Here is a 25,056-nt window from a genome sequence, read left to right as displayed (position 1 = left end):
TACTGTGTGGCCTCTTATGCATGGTCAAAAAAGGGGGGGAGAGGAAATGCATATGGATAAATGAGGACAAAATGGAATTAAGATTTGCATGTGCTAATATATACATAAATAAATGTATAATAATTTATACAGAAATAAATAAATAAATGAAATACAATAAATATAATCCTATTGATGAAGACTGACCAGGTCCCCACTGTGTCTGCTTAGGATGTTCTTCATCTTTGAACTGGATTTGGACTGAACAAATATTTGAAGACAGAAGAAATTTTCTGAGAGATCTTCAGATGGGGGGGGGGGACTGTCCTTTGTAAAGCAGGACACATAATCACCCTTGAAGATCAGTCAAGCCTCTGGGTTGCATTCAATTATTTGTACCCAGAGCAAACCCATAGAAATGAATGAACCCAAGTTAGTCATTCCCATTAACATCAGTGGGTCTATTGTGAGTAGACTAGCATTGACTATCTTTCTTTGTCTCCATAATGCAACCTGTAGAGAATACTATTGGTGAATTTGACTGTACCTGTTTTATTTTGCTTTGCTGGTAAGTGACATCAATAATAGATGAGGTTTTCCATGGAAGAGCAGCTTCTGAGACATGAACTGATAATCCCTAACCACATGCTTGGGTTTTGTATGTCTTGCACAGGATACTTCCACCTCAGCAACAGCCATCTTCAGGGCTTGAATTATGACTGCTGCTGTTGCTGTTTGTGTGAGTGCTGGGAAGACCGCTCCCTCTCCTGCCAACTCCATCCGGCCTAGGGGGCGGGGCCTGCACTACCACTACAGTTTCGAGGCCTGAGCAGCCTGAGCAGCTACCGGCAGCAATGGACAAAATGGTTTTAAATGTTTTAATTGCTTTTAATTTGCAGCACCTTAAATGGTGGTTGTTGTTTTTTATAATATTATATTATTTCATTATTTTATTTTTGCTTGGGGTGGGATAAGCATTTAGTCAGCGCTATTGTTTCTTGCTTTGTTGCTGCACCAAGGATTCCCTGCCCGAGCTGCTTCAGGTCATGGCGGATATGCTCCTGGAGACACCTAGCTTGGTTGTCCTGGGGGATTTTAACATCCATGCCGACATGACCTTACAAGGGGCCGCTCGGGACTTCATGGAAAGCATGGCCTCCATGGGGCTGTCCCTGAATACGTTTGGCCCAACTTATAGCCGTGGACATGGCTTAGACTTAGTGTTCACCTCTATGGATGTTGGTGATCTGACACTAACTAAAAGCAAAGCAAAAGAAGTGCCATGGTCAGATCACTTCCTGGTGCAACTGGACTTCTCCGCAACCCTTCCCCTCTGCAGGGAAGTGGGACCGATTCGGATGGTCCGCCCCCGCCACTTAATGGAGCCAATTGGCTTCCAGGGAGTGGTAGGGGATGCTTTATCCCAAGTTGATGGCCTTTCAGCTGATTCCCTGGTGGCACGCTGGAATGCGGAGTTAACCAGGGCTATTGACTGACTGGCTCCGAAGCGCCCTCTCCGATTGCATGGAGCCTGGACAGTCCCGTGGTTTTCCCCGGAGCTGAGAGTGATGAAACAATCGTTGAGACAGCTAGAGCGCCGGTGGCGGAAAACTCATCCTGAATCAGACTGGACACGGGCTAGAGCTCAACGTCGAGCCTACCAAGTGGCAATGGCGACAGTGAAGAGGGCCTTCTTTGCTGCCTCCATTGCATCTGCAGAAAACAGCAGCAGGAGACTTTTTCAGGTGGTTTGCAATCTATCGGAACCACCTGTACCACTGGGGCCTGGTAGGGACCCCAAGATCTCCTGCAATGCTTTTGCAAAGTTTTTTTCAGATAAAATCGCTCAGATTCAGAAGGAGGTAGACTCCACCGTGGGAGCAGGGCCAGGGCGGGAGAGTGCTAGAGTTCTGTCTGGTCCTGTTACATGGGATCAATTCCAATCTGTTACCTCCGAGGATGTGGACAGGCTGCTTGGACAAGTGAAACCGACCACCTGTCTCCTTGATCCTTGCCCATCCTGGCTGATAAAAGCGAGCCGGGAAGGGCTGGGCGATGGGCTCTGTGGGGTGGTGAATGCTTCCCTCTGTGAGGGAGCCTTCCCAGACCCACTGAAAGAGGCGGTCATTAAACCGCTTCTTAAAAAAACATCTTTAGACCCGGCCAATTTGGCCAACTATCGCCCAGTCTCAAATCTGCCAATCTTGAGCAAGGTGATTGAGCGGGTGGTTGCTGAACAACTCCAAGCACGCCTGGAGGAAATGGACCATTTGGATCCCTTCCAATTGGGATTCAGGCCTCACCATGGGACTGAAACTGCCTTGGTCGCACTGGTTGATGATCTCCGGTGGGCTAGGGACAAAGGTGAGATCTGTTTCCTAGTTCTGCTGGATCTCTCAGTGGCCTCTGACACCATCAACCATAACATCCTTCTGGACCGCCTAGAGGGGCTGGGAGCTGGGGGCAGTGGCAGTGGACAGTGGTTCCGCTCCTTCCTCCTGGGCCGTGTCCAGAAAGTGGTGGTGGGGGATGAGTGTTCAGACCCCTGGGCTCTCACTTGTGGGGTGCCTCAGGGTTCTGTCCTCTCCCCCATGCTTTTTAATATCTATATGAAGCCGCTGGGAGAGATCATCAGGGGGTTTGGACTGGGTGTTCATCAGCATGCAGATGACACCCAGCTCTACCTCTCCTTTAAATCAGAACCAGTGAAGGTGGTGAAGGTCCTGTGTGAGTGCCTGGAGGCGGTTGGAGGATGGATGGTGGCTAACAGATTGAGGTTGAATCCTGACAAGACAGAAGTACTGTTTTTGGGGGACAGGGAGCGGGTTAGTGTGGGGGATTCCCTGGTCTTGAATGGGGTAACTGTGCCCCTGAAGGACCAGGTGCGCAGCCTGATAGTCATTTTGGACTCACAGCTGTCCATAGAGGCGCAGGTTAACTCTGTGTCCAGGGCAGCTGTTTACCAGCTCCACCTGGTACGCAGGCTAAGACCCTACCTGCCCGCGAACTGTCTCGCCAGAGTTTTGCATGCTCTAGTTATCTCACGCTTGGACTACTGCAACACGCTCTACGTGGGGCTACCTTTGAAGGTGACCCAGAAACTGCAATTAATCCAGAATGCGGCAGCTAGACTGGTGACTGGGAGTGGCCACCGGGACCACATAACACCGGTTCTGAGAGATCTGCATTGGCTCCCAGTACGTTTCCAAGCACGATTCAAAGTGTTGGTGCTGACCTTTAAAGCCCTAAACGGCCTCGGTCCTGTATACCTGAAGGAGCGTCTCCACGCCCATCGTTCAGCCCGGACACTGAGATCCAGCGCCGAGGGCCTTCTGGCGGTTCCTTCATTGCAAGAAGTGAGGCTGCAGGGAACCAGACAGAGGGCCTTCTCGGTAGTGGCGCCCGCCCTGTGGAACGCCCTCCCATCAGATGTCAAAGAGATAAATAATTACCTGACATTCAGAAGACATCTTAAGGCAGCCCTGTTCAGGGAAGTTTTTAATATGTAACGCTGTACTGTTTTTAACACTGATTGGGAGCCGCCCAGAGTGGCTGGGGAAACTCAGCCAGATGGGCGGGGTATAAATAAATTATTATTATTATTATTATTATTATTATTATTATTATTATTATTATTATTTCAGTGATCTCCACCACTTAGCTCCAGGGTGGAATCATGAAACATAAAAGACACTAATATAGAAAAGCAATCTCTGAACAGGCAAAGAGTGATTTCCCTCTAACCACTGGGTAACTGCAACCTGCATCCATACATGAAGGGTTGAGCTTGGTTGAATTGTTAGTTTAATTGGTTTTCTCTGCAGATTCCCCAACTTGAAGTGGTATCTTGAGTCTTCCTTGGGGTTTGTGTGATGGCAGTCCAAGCTCAACCCTTCTCCAGAACCAGGAAGCATTCTTCAGAAGGGTCAACTGATTCATAAGCCACAGACGTTCAGTTAGACGTCCAAGGCTTAAATGTTTGTATTGCAATAAATCTTCCAGCTAATTATGACTTGGGTGCTGTGTTATCAAGACGGTAGCCTGGTCTCCTGACATCTCCCTCCCAACTCCTGAGGCAATGGAAATCACAACCTGTGCCTTGCAGGAAGGACTGGAAGAATTTTTCTCTCCTTGCTACCTGAGCCCTGGGTTTGTGAACCAGACAAAGACATCATGGCCCCACTAGCTTGGCATTCACCCCAATGTGCATGCCCAGCCCATAAAGCAGCCCTGTCACTCACTAAGCAGATATGGTGTAGGGAAATGCCAGAGTGCCCTTATCTCACAATGCCTCAGGATTAAAGATTCCCAAATCTAAAGCCTTTTTTCCTGCCTAGACCAAAGGCCAGATTAAGAAATTACACCACCCTTAAAATTACTCCCAACTGTGTGTAGTAAGTAAAATGGGGAGCAATTGGGGGCTCTCTTCAAAATACATACTCAGCCCCATCAATAGGTGACTGACAAGCCTACAATGCAAAAGGAGGGAGGAAGAGCAGGGCTATATATGCCAAGACAGGTCAATTCTACCCCAACACTTCCCTAACACTTTTGACTGGGAAGTCATCTGCATTAGCTGTCATTTATGTATTGGCTGTCACGTTGATATGAGAATACACCAAAACATTATCTCCCAGTGAGTTTGGTAAGAATTTGATGCATCCATTTACTGCAGAAATACTTTCTGGATATCATACCTCTACCAAAGTAATAAGCCTCAACATAGATGTAATTGGTGGACATAAATCCAGTCATTGGGGTATGGGATAGTTATGTCTCTACAATGTTACACTTAGTCAGGCTCTGTTACTTTTTGGATTGCTGTGCATGCACTTCTAAATTCTTTCAACTGTCATACAAGCCATCAGTATCACCTGGATTTTCTTTGCAGAATGTCAATTATGACCTTGTTTAAGAAAGTCAAGACTATTTTCTCTGATTGCATGGAGACTAGAAGGCCTTGCTAATAAAGTTCCTGTTCATTGCCTCTTGTTGTGTTTATTAGCTCATTTGGTTCAGTGTACAATCCTCTGCAGAGATATTATTAAGATCATGGAAGCAAAGATGGCTGTTCTGAAGTTCAGAGAAAAAACTCCGGAGTAAAGCTGTGTCTTGAATAGAATGTCACAGGGTTCTGCTCTAGACCCTGCACTGGTCAATGTTTTTTAGAAATGACCTGGATGAGGGCATGGGAGGGATACTTATCATTTTTGCAGATGACACAAAAGAACAGAATAGGATCATTTCATCCTTGTATACCATATCAATCACTTCAGTCTGAAGGAAATGACCTTCTACAGACACCAGCTTATTTCATGTGTATTCCAACCCTATGTTGTTGTTTTTTAAATTGTAGCATCTATTGAAGGCCTCCCTTTTCCAACATGCCTTTTAAGTGGATATCTTTATCCTACTATGCACTGAATTTGTCTAATCGTATTTGAAAGAAATCCAAGTTTGTGGCCATTGCTGCCGACTGTGAGAGCGATTTCCATAGTGCTGCGTGAAGAATACTTCCTTCCTTTGATACACCCTGAATCTTCTAACATCCAGCTTCATTGAATGCCCAGAAATTCTAGTGTTATGAGAGAATGTGCTATCCCCTTTCTCCATGCCTCACATAATTTTACAAACGTCTGTCATGTCAACTCTTAACTTCCCTTTTCTCTAAACTAGTGGTAGCCAAACTTGGCCCTCCAGCTGTTTTTGGACTACAACTCCCATCATCCCTTGCTAACATGACCAGTGGCCAGAGATGATGGGAACTGTAGTCCCAAAACAGCTGGTAGGCCAAGTTTGGCCACCACAGCTCTAAACTAAAAGTCCCAAATGCTGCAAATTTTCATCAGAGGGAACTTTTCCATCCCCTTGTTCATGTTGGTTGCCATTTTCTGAACCCTTCCCATCCCTACAATATCCTTTTTGAGGTGAGACAACCAGAACTGCACACAGTATTCCAAATGCGTTTGGAGTCCAGACTCCATGTCAAATTATATATATATATATATATATATGCAGGTTTTGGTGTCCTCGGGTGTCTTCCCGTGTAAAAGTTGGGGTGTCTAGGCGACGTTTCGACGAGGTCTCACTCGTCATCTTCAGGCTGGTGCTTTCGGCTTCTTGTTACTGGAACAGAGCAGGATCTCAGTGTTTGAGTTCCTATAAATACTGTTGAGGGGGTGTGGTGTATCACTCAAGATATCCCTCAAGCAATCAAGGAACAAAAGAAGAAAAGGCACACCAACCTGGGAACTTCCCCTCCGCCCAGAACGTTGGAGGCCATACACCACACCCCCTCAACAGTATTCATAGGAACCCAAACACCGAGATCCCGCTCCGCTCCAGCAACAAGAAGCCGAAAGCACCAGCCCGAAGACGACGAGTGAGACCTCGTCGAAACGTCGCCCAGACACCCCAACTGCCTCCAACGTTCTGGGCGGAGGGGAAGTTCCCAGGTTGGTGTGCCTTTTCTTCTTTTGTTCCTTGATTGCTTGAGGGATATCTTGAGTGATACACCACACCCCCTCAACAGTATTTATAGGAACTCAAACACTGAGATCCTGCTCTGTTCCAGTAACAAGAAGCCGAAAGCACCAGCCTGAAGATGACGAGTGAGACCTCGTCGAAACGTCGCCTAGACACCCCAACTTTTACACGGGAAGACACCCGAGGACACCAAAACCTGCATTCCTGTACCCGTGAAAATCTACGAAAACATATATATATATATATATATATATATATATATTGCCCTGATATGCATCATCTTACATGGCTAGTCAGATCCCTAAACTGCAAATCCCACAGAGGAGAAGCTTACTTCTTTCTCTTGCTCTTTAAAGTGTTGCAACATGAATGGTGTTTTGCAAAGAATGTGTAATAATGAATGCTCCGAGATCAGGACTTTGTACGCGTTTGATTCACTGTGCTTTGGCTTTCAGGGTGAAAACATACTTTGTATCTGATTGCTATAAACAACTCATTAATCTGTCTTTAGCTAGCAGGTAAAATGCTGATAAAATATCTTACATTTTCTCTGATGTATGGTTGTGTTTCAAATCTCTAATTGCAATATCATTATAATCCACATGCTTTTTGGGAAGCCTTACAAATCAATGCTGGGGGCTGTGATCCAATTTGTATGCCAGGCTGATTATATGCAATTGTTTTTGTGGCAATTTCCGCTTGGAAATTCAAATGGGATATAAATGCATATCAAAAGTCCAATGGTGCCTATTGTTCACTGGCATAATTTTATTCTGTAATATGATTTTCTCAACTTTTAAAATCACATTATCTATTCTGCATAGATTCCCCCCACCCCACCCCCGGAAATCTTTTTGGCATCACACTGTGAACCTACCTCCTCGCGGCCTGGAGAACAGCAAGTTAGATGAAGCTATAAAGGGCATGATTTATAAAGCAAAACAGAAAACTCGTGCTGTTAGATACATTGATTGTGCTTTGAACAAACCCACACATGGAATGCAGCAGAAACAAATCCTTTCTCAATGCTCAGAAGTTCCCTTAAAAGGCCATATAGATCTGATAAGGTCATAAGAATTTGCTCTGTTTTATCATTCCAAAGATCCAGATAAGTTGGGGACAATTTAGGAACATAGGAAACTGCCTTATACTGAGTCAGGCCATTGGCCCACATAGCTCAGTAATGTCTATGCTAACCATGTTTTTTTAGGCAGGGGATCTCTGCCTAAAAGGTGTCGGGAATGGAACCTGGGACCTCCTGCATGCAAAACAGATGATATGACAATGAATTTTGCCATGTCTTTCCCTTGCACTTTACATCTCAAGGGCCACATTCCACCCTGAGCAACTCTCTGTGGGCCATATGCCCTTGGTGGGGCATAAAGGTAAAGGTACCCCTGCCCGTACGGGCCAGTCTTGACAGACTCTAGCGTTGTGCGCTCATCTCACTCTAGAGGCCGGGAGCCAGTGCTGTCCGCAGACACTTCCGGGTCACGTGGCCAGCGTGACAAGCTGCATCTGGCGAGCCAGCGCAGCACACGGAAACGCCGTTTACCTTCCCACTATAAAGTGGTCCCTATTTATCTACTTGCACCCGGGGGTGCTTTCGAACTGCTAGGTTGGCAGGTGCTGGGACCGAACGACGGGAGCGCACCCCGCCACGGGGATTCGAACCGCCGACCATACGATCGGCAAGTCCTAGGCGCTGAGGTTTTACCCACAGCACCACCCGCGTCCCTTGGTGGGGCATAGCCAGATGCAAAAGTGGGGTAGTTCCTTCACACTCCTTCACACTCATGCACCTTCCATCTAGGCAAGCAAAAGGCATTATAAATGTATAGCACTTTTGATGGTTTATGGTTTCCTGCAAAGCATCCTGGAAACTGAAGCTCTACTCAGCAGAAAAACAAAGACAAAGAAGGGAGAAAGATTTGATAATATCAGAATTATTTATGGTTTAGTGTTCCTCCAAGGAACTACAGTGGTACCTCGGGTTAAGAACTTAATTCGTTCTGGAGGTCTGTTCTTAACCTGAAATTGTTCTTAACCTGAAGCACCACTTTAGCTAATGGGGCCTCCTGCTGGTGCTGCGCCGCCGCTGCACAATTTCTGTTCTCATCCTGAAGCAAAGTTCTTAACTCGAGGTACTATTTCTGGGTTAGTGGAGTCTGTAACCTGAAGCATATGTAACCCGAGGTACCACTGTATAAGGGATAAGCACGGTATTAATCATAATCACTGGGAGATGATGACTGGTTCAAGTTTACACAGTTAGCTTAACTTCTGATTGTGGATTTGAACCTAGAATTCTTTCTCTCATATCCAATACATTATACCCTATTGGCAGATCAATGAAAAATCAGATTGCAGCTTCACAATGCCCACATGCTACCTAAACAGGGTTCTCCAAATGCTTTTGATCTGTTCCTTGAAAAAGCAAAGCTAATCATTTCAAGGCATCCATTAGATTATGGATTCTTGGCCATTGCCGCTGCGTGTGATACCACATCAATATAAGCTGGAGGTTTCTGTGTGTGTCCACGAATATTTTCCATCCCTGATGTGCAACTATTTTTCATTGCTGTTTCGCTACCTGAAAAGCTTGGTTTGTGGACTGATAAAATGGATGCTTTTTGTTTTTTTTGTGGTTTTTTTTAGAGGAGACTAATAAGGGCACACTTGATCTCTGTCAAAACATTTCCCTCTTCCACTAGTCCTTCAGTGAATCAGGTTGAGTGATTGCTCAGAGGTTGCTGTTCCATTATGGATCATTCTGCAGGATAGTTCCTAATGCATACTTACAAAAAATATAGGAAATTCAAAACCATGATGGATTTAGACTTGTTATTGAATCCCAGAGCTAACATTAGAGTTGCATGTGGTGTGTTGGCACAAATATTTCATCAGCTCTTAATGTAAGGTAGAAAAAGTTCAAAACTATTGAAAGTCACCTTCCTTCTGCAAGGTACAATGAATTCTGGAGGTAGCTTTCTCTAAAAGTATGTTTGATCCATTATCTCTGGGAATGACTAAAGACAAATTACAGCAGTCCATCCATTGACACGATAGGGATGGATCTCATATTATTGTTGTTTTTGTAGGAGACAGATTTGGCCCACTGAAACAATCATTACTTTCCGTCATTCATCTTCTGTAAAAATTCCCTGTTTAATTGTCTTTACAAATCGTGCTACGTATTTATTATTGGAATGAGTGACTTTTCCACTTTTGAGAGACTTTGGGTGCATGAGTGGATGAGACCAGGGTGTGAGTGGATGAATAACACTTTACCAATAAAATAAAACAAAACCCTAAGTATAAAATAAAAGAGAGGATAGAAAAAACCAGAGCGAATATAATGAGCAATTGAGAGTATTCAGACTCTACCTGGCTGAAGGATGCCATCAACTCTCAGGCATGCGGTAAAGCCCTGGGACAGGGCAGAACTCAACAGAAGTACTGACATCTGGCTTCAGTTCCTTCCTCATGACATACCTCCATGGCTTCCTCTTGCACACTGTTTTATGGTAGTGAGACATGGGCAACATATATCTTCCAGGACTGCTGCCTCAATGCCTTCCACATGTGACCTGTCAGGAAGATTTTGAGTGTCACATGGCAGAACAGAGTTTCAGACAAAGAAGTGCTCTCTCAAGCCCACATTCTCCATAGTCCTTTCTCAGCGACATCTATGCTGGCTTGGTCATTTCCACAGAAGGCAGGATGGCAGGATCCCCAAAGACATGCTTTACGGGGAGCTGGCTTCAGGCACCAGGCCCACTGGAAAACTGACCCTGCATTTCAAAAATGTCGGTAAAAGTGCCATGAAGGCTGGCAACATCAGCCTCACCATGTGGGAATCCCTTGCAGATGACTGCAATGCCTGGAGTCAGACAGTCAGGTTGTGCATCCATAGCAGTGACCAGAGGAGGGATGACCACTGGGAGGAGCACAGAGAAAATAAATGCCACAGTGCATTTGCATCCGCAGAAGCAGATGTCTTCATCTGTCCCAGCTGCAACAAAACATGCCTCTCCTATAGCAGTCTCTACAACCACAGCAGGTGCTGCAACCTTCAAATAGTTTAACCTCACCCCCAAAGGCACACTCCTTCATTCACTCATTCACTTCATTCATGCCAACAATCAAAAAGAATAATCTAATAATTCTGTTTTTATGTCTTAGGAAGATAGGAAGATGCCTTGTACTGAATCAGATCAATGCTCTATCTAGGTCAGTACTGTCCACAGTTACCTTTCCACCACAGGTAAGTGTGGATAAACCCTAACCGGGAGCATCTCTCTAGGGTTTCAGGCAGGGAACTATCCCAACTCTACCTGGAGATTTTGGGGATTGAACTTGGAAACCTCTGTAGGCAAAGCAGATGCTCTGCAACTGAGCTGTGGCCCTTTTCTCAAATGACTGGATGATAATTATATAACCAGCTAATTTCTTGGGGAATTCTACTTCTGTAGCTGTTCATTCTTGGCCTTAGGAGCTTCCAATTTTGTTAAGAAATGTGTCGCAATGTGCATTGCTTTCATTATCTATGTTCATTATTTATGTCTCTGAAATATTTTACATACAGGGGCACGGTTAGATGTTTAAAAGACACAAAGAACAGGGCCCATGAAAGAAATCTGAATAGAATGCACATATGCTGATTTGCATATGTAGATGCCACTAGAAAATTAAAATGGTAAGTTGGAGCCCCCTAACAGAAGGTCCATGTTGTGCTCGCCTCCTGAAACTCTTCCCCAACCAGCTTGTGGGCGGGGCTTGCCCTGCTCCAAGCCGGTGGTGCCACAGTTACGCCACTGGTCTTTAGCCAATCGGCAAAGGTTGGGGGTATCTATTTTGCAGTGCAATTTTGCTTCGCCTACCGAACACCCGCCCACCCACCCATTAATTAGGTCGTGTTTAGCCTTGCTTTGGTCACCTGTTTTGGAATGGGGGCCGGGTAGGAATTTTCCCCAGTGTAGCAGATTAGCTGTGACCACTTGGTTTTTGCCTACCTCTTAGCAATCGTGACAACTTTGTAAGGTTTGGCGGTTAGGCATTGGTTTAGGGGAATGTGAGGAGGGGAGGTGTGGCCATCACCTGCCCCTCCAATGCATAGGGTATTCCGTTAAAGGAATCTGGGGGTCTGGATCTCCCTGCTGGTTGTTTACTCTTACAGGCTTCCTGCAGGGTAGGACAGGAGCCAGTTATAGTTTTGATACCAATGCCTAAGTCAATACCAGTCACATTTGTGTATTCAATAAAGTTGTGGCCAAAATTTGCCCATTAACATTTAAACTAAATTTTGTCTCCGCTGTGTCTTTATTTCCATGAGGGATGGGTTTTGGAGCACACATGGCTTAGCTTTGCACTGAGTAAAGTTTTATTTTACACTTTAAAATAGAGAAGAGTCAGAAGGTCCAGGGTCCACCATGAAAGGCCCTCATCAGAGCCCACCTGGTAATATTCTATGTCTGCATGATTAGAAGCACACTATCTCCTATACTCAGCCAAATCTTCCACTTTAAAACTGCCCAGGTTTCCCCTTACTACACCATGGGGCAGCAAATGGCTCAACTGTGCATTGTGTGATGAAAATACTTCATTTTCTCTGTCCCAAATTCTGTTTCAGCTTGAATTGCTATTCTGTGTTTGAGAATTTTACCAATAATACTGCTTTCCTTGAAATAGATATTAGGCCTGTAATTTCCAGGATTTCCCCGGGTCCATTAAAAAAATAAATCCTTTCATTGGCTACTTTTCTAACTTCAGTTATGGAAGCCATTTTTAGGAACAAGTTTTTCTGGGTGTGTGTGTCAGAATACTGTGGTACCTCGGGTTAAGAACTTAATTCGTTCTGGAGGCCCGTTCTTAACCTGAAACTGTTCTTAACCTGAGGTACCATTTTAGCTAATGGGGCCTCCCGCTGCTGCTGCGCCGCCGCTGCGCGATTTCTTTTCTCATCCCGAAGCAAAGTTATTAACCTGAGGTAATATTTCTGGGTTAGCGGAGTCTGTAACCTGAAGCGTCTGTAACCCGAGGTATCACTGTACCAGCAATTTCACTTTTGAGTTCTTTACAAACTCTTGGATGATGCCATCTGGACCCAGTGGCGTAGCGTGGGGGGTGCAGGGGGGGCCGGCCGCACCGGGCGCAACATCTGGGGGTTAGGGTTAGGGGGCGCAAATCCACGGGTTAGGGGGCGCAAATTACTTGCCTTGCCCCGGGTGCTGACAACCCACGCTACGCCACTGTCTGGACCCAACAATCTTTATATTTATGTTTATTTCTCAGTGAGGCCTATGCTTTTGTCTCTTGCCTACAATATTTTCCTGACTTCCTAAGAAAGTTATCTCTTCAGTGAAAACAGATGAGTATAATATGTTCTGCTTCTCTGCAATCTCCTTTTCTATATTTAGCTCACCTTTGACTCCCTTGTCATCTACAGGTCCAAACATTTTTCTAGCCAGTTTCATGCTTCTAATGTATTAAAAGATGACATAGTAGTGGTGGTAGTAGTAGTAGTAGTAGTAATAGTAATAATAATAATAATAATAATAATAATAATAATAATAATAATAATAATAATTTGCTGCTAGAATCATAAATTGAAACAAAGTACACAGCAGCTCAGAGGAAAATCAATTTATTTGTTTTTAAACAGAGCACAAATACAGATACAAGGCAAATCTTGGCACCCACGCACACCCTTAATACAAAAACATACACATGGATGCAATGGTAAATCAGCTTTAAAAATATTGTAGGCCACTTACTGCTTCAGAAATTGAGGCAATCTGACTTGATTGGATTACACATGGTTGAATTTTCCTAAGCAGTAAAATAATCAGTCATTCTCACCACTTAAAATGTGGACTAGATTTTTTGGGTTTTGATACATGTTTGCTTCAGTAAATGGGATTTGTATAGAGAGAAGATATTGGTTTTGTCAGATCACACCACTTCCCTTTCTGCATCCATAGATCTCTTCTTGTTTTGCCCAATATGACAGAACATGGGGCTCAGTGTACCTCAGATGACAGAATTACCAGTTCCAGCACCAGCACCAGCATCTCTGAGCAGCTTCCAATGGCCCTCTGCAGCTGATCCCATAATATCAAGCCTAACTGTTTTTAACCATTGCATCTGCAGGCTTCATGGATTAGGTGGGAATGACCGCTCCCCGCATAAAACGGGGGGCGCCCTTTGCGTGGACGCACGCAGCCCCTGGATCTGGAGTGGCTCCATCAGCATAGGAGGTCTCTGCCTACCTCAGTCAGTTGTCCAATCCCACCTGGGGGAAGCGTTGCCAAGGAGACCAGGCCAGGTAGGGGAGGGATTACCTGCCCACACAATAGAGGGAGGATCTTACCTAGGAATCCTCACTTGGCTCCAGAGCTTCTCCCACCCTACCCACCCTCAGTTAAGTCTTATTTTGCAGGTTAACTTTTCTTCACAGGTATGTGGGCGATGCTAGGTCAAGATCGCTGTTAGGGCCGGAAAGGAATTTCCCTGCACTGGCAGGTTTCGCCTTTCCCGTAGCAAAACGTCACAACTTTGGTGGTATCAGGCCTTGGGCGGAATCCTTTAGTCCATCTTCCTCTTTGCAGCTGCGATACCAGGGTTACCCGTTAAAGGGTTTTCTGAAGGGAGGCTTTGACCGTACGCCGAAAGGTCATCATTGCTCTCCCCTGCGGCAGCAGCGTAACGGGGGCGGCCATCTCTGCTTGAACATATGTTCTCCAGAGCTGGCCCATCCCCCCCCACACACTGGATAACCCTGATGCTCCCTAGGTCCCCGGCTGGGGACTGGGGAGGGAGAACGCCCAATGCCTGAGCCAAGGTCTACCCACATTTGAAATTTAATAAAGTTGTGGCCAATTTAATCCCATAGCACATTGTCTTGAGTCGTTATTCCACATGACGGGGGGCGCGCTCGGGATCTGGGGGACTCTGCCTGTCCATGCAATGAGAATAAGGAACCAATGGTTCATTGGATAGCACTTCTGTAATTTTTCTCCTCTCCTCCACTTGTTAGAAGACTATTGCCACTAGTGTTTAAGACTATGGACTTCTAAAGGATTAACTATAGTACTTTTAAGATAAAATTGCTGGCATAATGTAGTCTCAATCCCACTGTGAAGGGTTTCAATGTCCTCCAGGAGGTCCAGGAGACAAGTATGGCTCTGTGATGCTGAGCCAAGCATCCTAGAAATAGGTGAGCAGATAAGAAATGCCAACCGAGCCTCCAGGCCTGACAGGCTGAGAGATAAAGCCGTGGAGGTTTGTGCAAGCAGTGGGAATATGGAAAAGCCAGTATGGAAAGCAAAGGAATTGGAAGAAGAAAGAGAGGGCATGTGAGAGTACAGCTGAGACAGGAAGTGAGCAGGGTTGAGAAGCAGAGAAGCCTTCGAGTGACTGATACAGTGAAGATGAAAGAGTGAGTAAAGAAGGGCGAGTTAAGAAGGATGGGTGGGTGGATGTTCCAACAGATGGGAATGAGAGCATGAAAGGGAGGAGTGTGTGTGCAGCTGGCAGGAAGAAAGATTAAGGAATGGATGCAACATTGTTATACAAGCGTGTGTGTGTAGAGTGGAAGCAGAGTGGTTGCAGTGCAGATATATGAGGGAGCTATGAAAAAAATGAGCAGGAAAGAACTGAGTAAAAGACCAGTGCTCTTTTTCTGGGGGTATGCAGTGGTACACATACCCCTAAACATTTTGTGAATCTTTGTACTTTTGTCCATTTACTGTATTTATTTTCCCCGATTTGAAGTATAAAATGGTGATTTTCTTGAGTCAAAATGAGAGTACCCCTAAACTTTTTTTAAGGAAAAAAAGCACTGTAAAGGGCTAAGGACAAAAGGGGGAGTACATAGAGCATTTTGGTAGTGCGTCATACAGGTGGAGAATAGTGTTAGGAAATGAGGTTTCCGAACCTAAACAGAAACAGAGTGTCTGGAACGCAGAAATTCAGTGTTACATCCCAATACTGTACTTAAGGGTGAGAGGAGCCCAGAGTTCAACAGAGTGAGAGGTTCACTGGGTGTTGCAGATAGAGAAGAAGCATACAGGGGCTATGAAGCCACACGGAAAAAGAAAACCTGCAGGCCCATTTATCCTGTTGTGTCAGTGATTTTGTGTCCCCCTATATTACCTGTTGTTTCATAAATTCTAGAAAGAATTGTGAAGTTACTGCTCTATCTGTGCCTCTGATATAAACCAAAAACAAGTTTGGCTCCTGACACAATCTGCTTATCACCATTCCAAAAAGGAAAGCTTATGTTGGAGTTCTTTTTCTCCTCTCCACTAGAATGAAACAGTGGCTATAAAAAGTAGAATGACTTATAACTTCTCCTGCTGCAATCAATTCAATAAGCTTAACTACAGTAGAGGGAAGTGCAGTGCTAAAGCTATGCTCATAGTGATCAAAGCAACACCCATCCTGCCTCTAACAGGCAGTCTCAAATTCTTGTGTATGTGTTCTTTCTCTCTCTCTTTCTCTCATTTTTGTCAGAGGGGGAAAGGTTTATGAATTTGTGCCAACCAGCACACATGGCCCAAATGCAAGCAATCTGCTGTATACAACCAGTATGTCTGGGTGCTTCTTCCTTCACTGTGCCTTCCTGTGAGTGTTCAGAAGTCATAAACAACTACAGTGGTACCTCAGGTTAAGAACTTAATTCGTTCCGAAGGTCCGTTCTTAACCTGAAAGTGTTCTTACCCTGAGGTACCACTTTAGCTAATGGGGCCTCCTGCTGCCGCCACACGATTTCTGTTCTCATCCTGAAGCAAATACTTACATACCTAAAGTCTGCTGATGTGTATTACAAATCCTTTCAAAATTAGAGTTGCTCAATCTACATTTTTAAGTGAACTGATCTGATTCACACTTCCTGGACTAATAACATGTTAGGAAGTCATTCTGCAAAGAAACAGAAAAAGGTACTTGTAGCTTTAAAGAAGTTTTCTTTAATACAGTGGTACTTCGGGTTAAGAACTTAATTTGTTCTGGAGGTCCATTCTTAACCCGAAACTGTTCTTAACCTGAAGCAATCACTTTAGCTAATGGGGCCTCCTGCTGCCGCCACGCCACCAGAGCCCGATTTCTGTTCTCATCCTGAAACAAAGTTCTTAACCCGAGGTACTATTTCTGAGGAGTCTGTAACCTGAAGCATATATAACCTGAAGCATATGTAACCCGAGGTACCACTGTAGTTAGGAGTGACATTCCAAGCTGATTAGTCACAGCTGGGGGTGAAAATAAAAAAGAGGAAGTTGCAGGAAAGAGTACCCACACACTGTGAGTTTATACCGTGGCGGAAGGATGTTGTGTAAATTGATTTGTATATAGTCACAACTAAAATGCTTGTGAACCAGCCAATAAATAAAGTAACCCTTGACTGAGTATTTTGCACAAGTCTTGTAGTCTCTTGTCATCTGCCGCCAGGAAGAAACTCTGCTTCAAGCTGTTTAAAGCGGTTTTACAGAGGAGCCACCACACCAGCAGCAAGCACAGCTGAAGTGTGTGGGCGGCAACCTCCAATATAAAATCATCAGTACATAGTTATCCTTCAGTTAATACACTGTCCCAAAATGTAATGATACAGTCCTCAGCTCAAAGCAGTGAGTAAACTTGCAGAAAGGGTTTGTTTGAAGAATACAAATCGAAAATTTCCAGTTAAGCAACCACCTCTTCAAAGCCAATAGATATTTCAGAGTAGTAAATGTAATGTTAAGATGTACAAGCACTGCAAGATCCAGAGAGAGAGTGTGTGTTATTATTTATTAATTAAATTTCTATCCGGCCCTGACTCCTAAAGGAGCCTAGGATGGCAAATAACAAGAAATCAATCAATCAAAACATCTTAAGAACTTTTGATGTGCACTGGAATAGTTCTCAGCTTAAAAGGTTTGTTGAAAGAGGAAGGTCTTCAGCAGGCATTAAAAAGACAACAAAGGCAACATCTGTCTAATATTCAAGGTGAGGTGATTCCGAAGGGGATGTATCGCAACAATAAAGGCCCAATTCCTACATTGCGTGGCATGGACCTAACTATATAATGGTATCTGTAGGAAACTCACACCTGCAGTGATCAGCTGGGTTTATAAGAGGTGAGACAATCTTAGCTATCCTGGTACCTAGATGTATAGGGCTTTAACATTTTCATGAGGATTTAAATCAGGGTTTCCCAAACTTGGGTTTCTAGCTGTTTTGGGACTACAACTCCCATCATCCTTAGCCAGCAGGAACAGAAGCCATGGATGATGGGAATTGAAGTCCAAAAACAACTGGAGGCCCAAGTTTGGGAAACCCTGATTTAAATATACACACACATCACAAATTGCAATGGAAGTGTGAAGAACTGAATTTAAGACTGGAAAAATGAGCCACAGAAGGAATTGAAATGAGCAGATTTGTCCATCCCTAGTCTCTCCCAAGCTATGCCTGGGGATTGAGCCTGGGACTTTCTGCCTGGAAAGCACCTGCTCTACTATTAAGCAAGAGTCCTCCCCCTTTCTTATTCTAAGGAAGAAAGAAAAAGAATCTGCAACTGTGAAGTATAGTTAATCTTTAACCACAATGTGAGAGAAAAGAAGTTCCTAAACTCTTGGCATTATAATGACGTTTGAAGTTGCATCTCTTTTCACAGGCATTGCCTTGACTTCTTGATCTGGACTTCCTGCCTTTCATGATTGCTTTATTGTTTTAATGGTGTTGTTTCTATTCTGCATTTTGAATGTGGAAAGTTATATTTTAATGGTTCTGTTTATTATTGCCTTTATAGTTTGTAAACTGTTTAGAAGCCTACTCTAGCATTAAGCAGTGTAATGATGATGGTGGTGGTACAGCTTATGGCCAAACAAATCAAATGACTGTTTGACCCACTGCTGAACAAATTAAAAAGCAAAGCAGGCACATGAACTCACTTTGAGAAATCTGGCTTTTGCTTCCTGATCTAATGTGATGATACATCAGTGCAGAGCATCAGGCAATTAAAGTAAATTGCATTTGCCATCCCTATTGGTGAAATTCATGTGCATTAGGAAGATGGCACCATCTCCACATGCTGGTCAGAGTGACTGCCAACATTCCTAACAGCAGGAAATCCATTTGTACCACCACACTAAGTAGGTATAAGATTTCCTCATTTTGGGATGTCTGGATAGTGATATCAAGAATCAGTTCAGTTGTGGCATCTTAAGACTGGAATTCTGTTCCCGAGGAACCTTACTCTCTAAATGCTTTCCTGCCTTTAAAAAGTTGATCCAAATATTTCTCTTCCACAAGGGCTGAGGACTTGTGATTTCTGCTACCGTTATGCTATTACACTGGTACCTTGGGTTAAGAACTTAATTTGTTCTGGAGGTCTGTTCTTAACCTAAAACTGTTCTTAACCTGAGGTACCACTTTAGCTAATGGGGGCCTCCTGCTGCTGCTGCACTGCCGCTGCACGATTTTTGTTCTCATCCTGAAGCAAAGTTCTTAACCTGAGGTACTATTTCTGAGTTAGTGGAGTCTGTAACCTGAAGCGTCTGTAACCCGAGCTACTACTGTAGAATAATACTGTAAAGGTAAAGGTAAAGGGACTCCTGACCTTTAGGTCCAGTCATGACCAACTCTGGGCTTGCGGCGTTCATCTCGCTTTACTGGCCGAGGGAGCCGGCATACAGCTTCCAGGTCATGTGGCCAGCATGACTAAGCCGCTTCTGGCGAACCAGAGCAGTGCACGGAAACACTGTTTACCTTCCCGCCGGAGCGGTACCTATTTATCTACTTGCACTTTGACTTGCTTTTGAAATGCTAGGTTGGCAGGAGCAGGGACTGAGCAATGGGAGCTCACCCCGTCACGGGGATTCAAACCGCCGACCTTCTGATTGGCAAGTCCTAGGCTCTGTGGTTTAACCCACAGCGCCACCCGCATCCCTTCGAATAATACTGTACCTAGCATTTATTTAGAGGTTTCAACGGTACATTGGTATGCGACTAAGTGCTTCTGCCAGCTCAAGAGAACTTTCCCTCCTTGTCTTCTACTTGTGTGTGCACATTTGTGCATGCACACACACACACCCTTCCCAAATCTCTTGCAGAGGCATAGGGAAAATGCCACAACAGATGTAGGTGTGTGGGAATATTGGGGGGGGGGAGAAGGGGGATGTAGCACAACTAAAAGTTCTCTCAGTAATACTAGCAGAAACACTACATTGGATACTGCCCACTGTGTGTGTGTGTGTGTGTGTGTGTGTGTGTGTGTGTGTGTAAAACACACGTACGGGGGGGGGGAGCCCTGGCCATTAAAAATAGCCTGGCTGGATCAGGTCAATCACCCTCTTGAGAATCCTCTTCTCAAAATAGACAACCAGATCCCTTTGGGAAACCCACAATCATGAGAGTAGTCTTCCCTTCCATGATTTTCAGCAACTGGCATTGAGAAATATTACTGCCTTGAGCCTTGGAGGCAGAGTACAGCCTCCTCTTCCTCCATGAATGGCCTTCTCCTTCATGATGACTGATTTGTACAACTTTGTTGTGCCCATAGACTCAACACTCCTTGTACCTTGCATTTGAACACCTGTGAAGCTCATCTATTTGTGTACAGAGGTTTTACACAGAATGTAATGTGTGAACAACCTCTTAGGTAGTGTCCCATCAAACTCAATGGGAATGACATCCAAATAAACAGCCATAGGACTGCTCTGCACATTCCTGACACTTTTGCTCTCCTTTTATATGGTAATCCTCACCACCACCACAAACCTAACAACATAGACAACCCTGGTTCTGCAGAGGCACAAAGACTAAGAAAACTATCAAATATGTGTGTAAACTCTGAGGTCAGAGGTACTACATTTTAAAAAGCATAAATATATAGTGATTATATAGATAATGAGCACTCACACTTTACATTGTGGGTGCCCTTTGCGGGATCACGCATGGTGCTACAGTTCCCAGGGAGCTTACTGGCAAACAGGGGCTGGCTTGCCTTTCAGTGCTAATTTTTGGAGGTTCACGCCCAGCCTCAGTAATCAAGTTTCATTGCTGGGAGGTGGGGCCAGCCCCATTTATAAATAGGGGGTGAAACCAACAATAGTCAGGCAGTCGGCTCAGGAGATTCACCCTCCCCACCCTCCCTTTGTTTAATGTTTCTTGTTTGCAGGTTAACTTTTTCTTCCTGCTTAGCGGACGCTGCTATGGTCTTTGACTGGTTGTTGTTGAAGGACCAGGAAGAAATTTTCCTGCATTGGCAGGTTTTGTCTTTCCCATAGTAATTCGTCACAACTTTGGCTGTTATGGCCTTGGGTGGAATCCTTTAGTCTTTTCTTCCCTATATGGGGGGCGGGGTGTGAAGTGGTGTTTCACCCCCCTGTGGCAGCGATTCCAGGGTCTCCCTCTTAAAGGGGTTATATATATGGGTGTCACTGCCCATACACTGAAAGGTCATCAGTGAACCACCCTGCATGTGGGGCTTGGCTGCCTGCTACACTTACGTCTCGCAGATCACCCCCATATCCCATTTACCCTGATGAGCCGCAGTTCCCCCTGGCTGGGGGACTGGGAGAGATCCACGCCCAAGGCCTAAGCCAAGGTCTTCCTACATTCGGAAGTTTAATGAAGTTTTGGCCTAATTTTAATTCCATATAACGTCAAAGTCTTTATTCCTTCCTTATGATCCCTGATGGCTGGGGCTGTCACTGCCTGATCACACAATCTCTGTAGGAAGATGTGGTTAAGTGTGTGTGTGTGTGTGTGCGCGCGCGCGCGCATGCTAGCAATTCAGTATTTTTGTTTTCTATTGAGGTTCCCCTTAGGGTGAAGTTTGGAATGCACACCAAATGTGTCTGTTGATATTAAAGTCATTAAGTAGCCTTTGGAGGTTTAGTGCAAGGCAAAATCCTTGGCCGATGGCCAGACAGAGCCAACATCTTCTTTTTCTTTTACAGGCACTATAATAGACTCTCCATTTCATACTCACAAGGTTTAGAGGTTTAAATTCCTTTATTACAAGTTGGGATGGGTTGAGCAACTTATTCCATCCCTGTTTGCTCCCTCTGGCACTCAGCCATTGGATTGTTGCTTTCTGTTCTGTCCCGCTATATCTCATTCCTTACCATTGTATACTGTTCCACCTCTTTGTGTACATTTTGTATGCACTTCTTACGTAAGATTTGGACTTTTGATATAAAACACACACTTTTCAATGCTGCCCAATGCATTCAACAGTAAAACACACATTTTGCATTCATCTTTTATAAAATTGATATTTTTGTGCCCTCTTTTTGCATGCTTAAAGTTCCCAGTTCCCAGAGAAATGCTGCAAAATCCAATTGGGAGTTGCGTTATGGTTTGTAAGCAAGTACAAGAGTGGTGAATTGGACCAGTCTACTGTGCAAAGTTCACTAAACAAATTCCTCCCCATATCTATCTGTCATCTATCTATAATCTATCATTTCATGAAAATGACATCACACTTGATTGTAGAAAACCAAAAGGGAGAGTGTGTTTGAGAGAGTCCACACCCCCTGCAGAACAGGGTGAAATACGTATGTAACCTGAAGTACCACTGTATTGCCTTATCCTGATTCGGACCATAAGTCTATCTGGATCAGCATTGTCTACCCTGGCTTGGAGTGTCTCTCCAGGGTTTCAGACAGGGGGCATTCCTAATCCTATCTGGAGATGTCCAGGATTGCACCTGGGACCTTCTGCTTTACCACTGAACTTTGGCCCATCTCTCTGCAAGCCCAACCAATGGGTACACACTGGGACTTCATGCTAAAATAAAATTCTTCTGCCTTGCAAAGAAACAGTCACATCATCTGACTTCTAGGCTGCTGGTAGTCTAGCAAAATGCTCACTTTGTTTTCAGTTATCACTAGAATATTCTCTTCTACTGTGCATAAACATTATTACATATTTACTTTTGGATAAATAACAATACTCCCCCCCCCAAAAAAAAAAGTTACCAGGAGAATCAGCCTTAGCGTTTTCTTCTCATTAGCCCTTTGCTTGTTGCCACCTGCTTATGAAACAAGAGCTAAGTAGGAAGTGCTAAAGTGTTCCCACTTGGCTAATGAGAGGAGACAACAGAACTCACTCCACTAATTATTTTTTTGCCAGGAGCAAATCTAGGGGCCTTGCTAGGTGAAGCTGAAAGCACTCCAACAAATTATATGTATGGAGACCAGTTTGGTGTGCATTTTAAAATCTTCCCACTGTTTTTCCCATTCCTTGAGGACTTTATTCTGAAAGGCATCATTCTTTATAATAACCATCATGTGGTCCATTTTTGTTTTTGCTACAGCTTGTCTGTCATTCCTTGTATTGCCTCCCCCTCTTTCCAACTGACCCCTGAGTAACTGTTCTGCCTACCTATCTCCTTGAATAAAAGCAAGGAAGGAACTGACCCTAGCATTACCTGTAATTATATAACAAGTTTAAAATTACAAGCTTCCTTGTGGAAATGCTCATTAATCTTTCTGGCAATAGACTCCTTTTGCTGTGGAATGTTTCCCAGAGTGCTGGAAGTTAACTAGATGTAAGAATTTGGCCTTGGTTAAGTTTATTGGTTTCTTATCCATTGCTTCCATTCTCTGAGGTTTGCTACTTGCAGGGGGTCACTTTGGACTCATTTGCATAAGTCTGTTCTTCCTGTTCATACCCAGTGCTGACTTGCACAAGTGAAATTCCAGTAATTGCACAGGTAAAATTTTCATGTCACCAAGCATCACCTCACACATAATGGTTTGGAACCAGATTTTATCATGCATAGAGCAGAACAATTGAACTCACTTTAGCAACAATGTATCTACTTTAAGCATGATGGGAAGCTTGGATCCAACCCAGTGAACAGATGGGTGACATACCCCTTAGCTTCCTTTAATTCATTTAGATATAAGCCATGGAAGTGGGTTGCAGACAATGAAGTGATAGCATGCCATACCTTTCTGTATGCAAAACTATTATCATTAGTCGACAGAAGAACTGAAGTACGTTTCACAGCTACTATTTGTGACTGAAGGAACAGAGAGAGTGACATTTATCACAGTCCCTTGAAACTATCCTGCAGAATTGCAATTGCCACCTCAGGGTGTGTTTCTCATGCAAATGTTGAAATGGGCTGTCTCTATAATCCCAAGTCTGTAGCATAACGATATGGACCTACAATTTGTACATGGACCTCAGGCAATGCACATGCAGAACGCTTTCCTATTGTTATGCTTGGAGAATTCCTACACATAAAACTTATTAAACGACAAAACCCCCGAATAAACGCCCCCCTCCAAAAAAAGCTTTAAAGGTATAGGATCTCACTCCCCCCGTTAAATCAGTGGGTGAGTGGGGAGAATAGGGAATGTACATGTGGGAGAACAAAGAGAGCTCAGACCCCAGAATTGAATTGTACAACCTCCAAATTGGGCTGAGCCAAATCAGTTTGTCTTACAAAAGAACCAGATAGGGGTCCAAACCAAAACTTGCAATCTGCACACACCACCCCTCCTCCTGATTCCCAGCTTGCTTCCAGCTTTTAGAACCGGGACATAACATTTCATGAAATGTCTTTCCCTTGTATCACTTCAATAACAATTCCAGAATTGCCGGTTTCCACCAGCGATTTTTTCTCCTTCCTGCTGTTTCATTCTTCTTTCTGTTATCTCTTTCCTTCTATTATCAGCTCTGTTAGATTACCGTGCTGAGATTCGCAGGGGCTTCTAATCCTGGGCTAATGTAGGGCTGCTCTTCACCTCCCTCGCCTTCATTTTATTTTTTAATATCTAGGACAAAGGAGGCTCTTGTTTGATGTTATATTTAATTACTCGGTAATGACTTGAAGTGAGGAGCAATCTAATTTCTGGAATGCTATTGGGCAGCCAGTCACTGACAACAGCTGAAAAGAAACCACATCTGCTGTGTGCAGCACACTTATTGTCTTCTGTCCCATTTCATGTGGACAGAAGGTGCTGCACACACAGATAGCCCATAATATGTAGCCCTGTTGCGCAGCATTTCTACTTCTTCTTCTTTTCCTTGCCAGTTAGGCTGTCTCCATATTTGTAAAGAATTGTACAAAAAAGGAAACAGATACCACCCAAAGGAGAAGAGGGGGCAGCTATTTAAATGCAGTTTGTCTTTTGTAAGGATCCTTGTCCCTAAAGGTGGAGTTGGTGCACAACAGCAGATTACTATTGCCATTCTGACATAGTCAAGCTGGTTTTTTTTTTTTGGGGGGGGGGGTTACACACTTACCAGGAAATAAGTCCCATTGAATTCAATGAGAGCTTCCTTCAGAGTAGAGGTGCACAGGATTTTAAGGCTGCAGGCCCAACCCTGACTTATCAGGATAAAGCCCTATTTAGCTTAGAGGGACTTGTTTTTGAATAAAACATATGTACAATTTCACAGCAAGATAGCTCACAGCCTCTGTTGGCTATTTCTTGTGACCTTAGCCTTTGACACCTGAGGTGTGTGTTTTAGGACAACCCTATTCTTGTGACTGTGAGATGCATTAACTGTTTTTAATATTGATTTTTAAATTGTTGTTACCCTGTTACCCTGGTGAAGGGCAGGTAACGAGAAGAACAGCAACAAGAA

The 25,056-nt window shown here is 44.2% G+C and overlaps 1 long non-coding RNA gene across 2 annotated transcripts in view; it reads left to right on the top strand.

Annotated features, from left to right (window-relative positions):
• LOC310698919 overlaps positions 1 to 25,056 on the top strand; it is a 67,547-nt gene that overhangs the window by 20,118 nt on the left and 22,373 nt on the right. The window contains exon 3 of one of the 2 annotated variants that reach the window (XR_014521821.1): positions 3,804 to 4,963. The exons of the other annotated variant lie outside the window; for it this stretch is intronic. This is a non-coding gene — a long non-coding RNA (uncharacterized lncRNA). Of the gene's footprint in view, positions 1 to 3,803; positions 4,964 to 25,056 lie in introns of those variants that run through there. 2 annotated transcript variants of the gene reach the window in all.

Source organism: Podarcis liolepis (assembly GCF_965112155.1).
Source record: "Podarcis liolepis genome assembly, chromosome: Z".
In the NCBI taxonomy this organism is placed as follows: Eukaryota; Metazoa; Chordata; class Lepidosauria; order Squamata; family Lacertidae; genus Podarcis; species Podarcis liolepis.
This window is presented reverse-complemented; position numbering and strand designations above follow the sequence as displayed.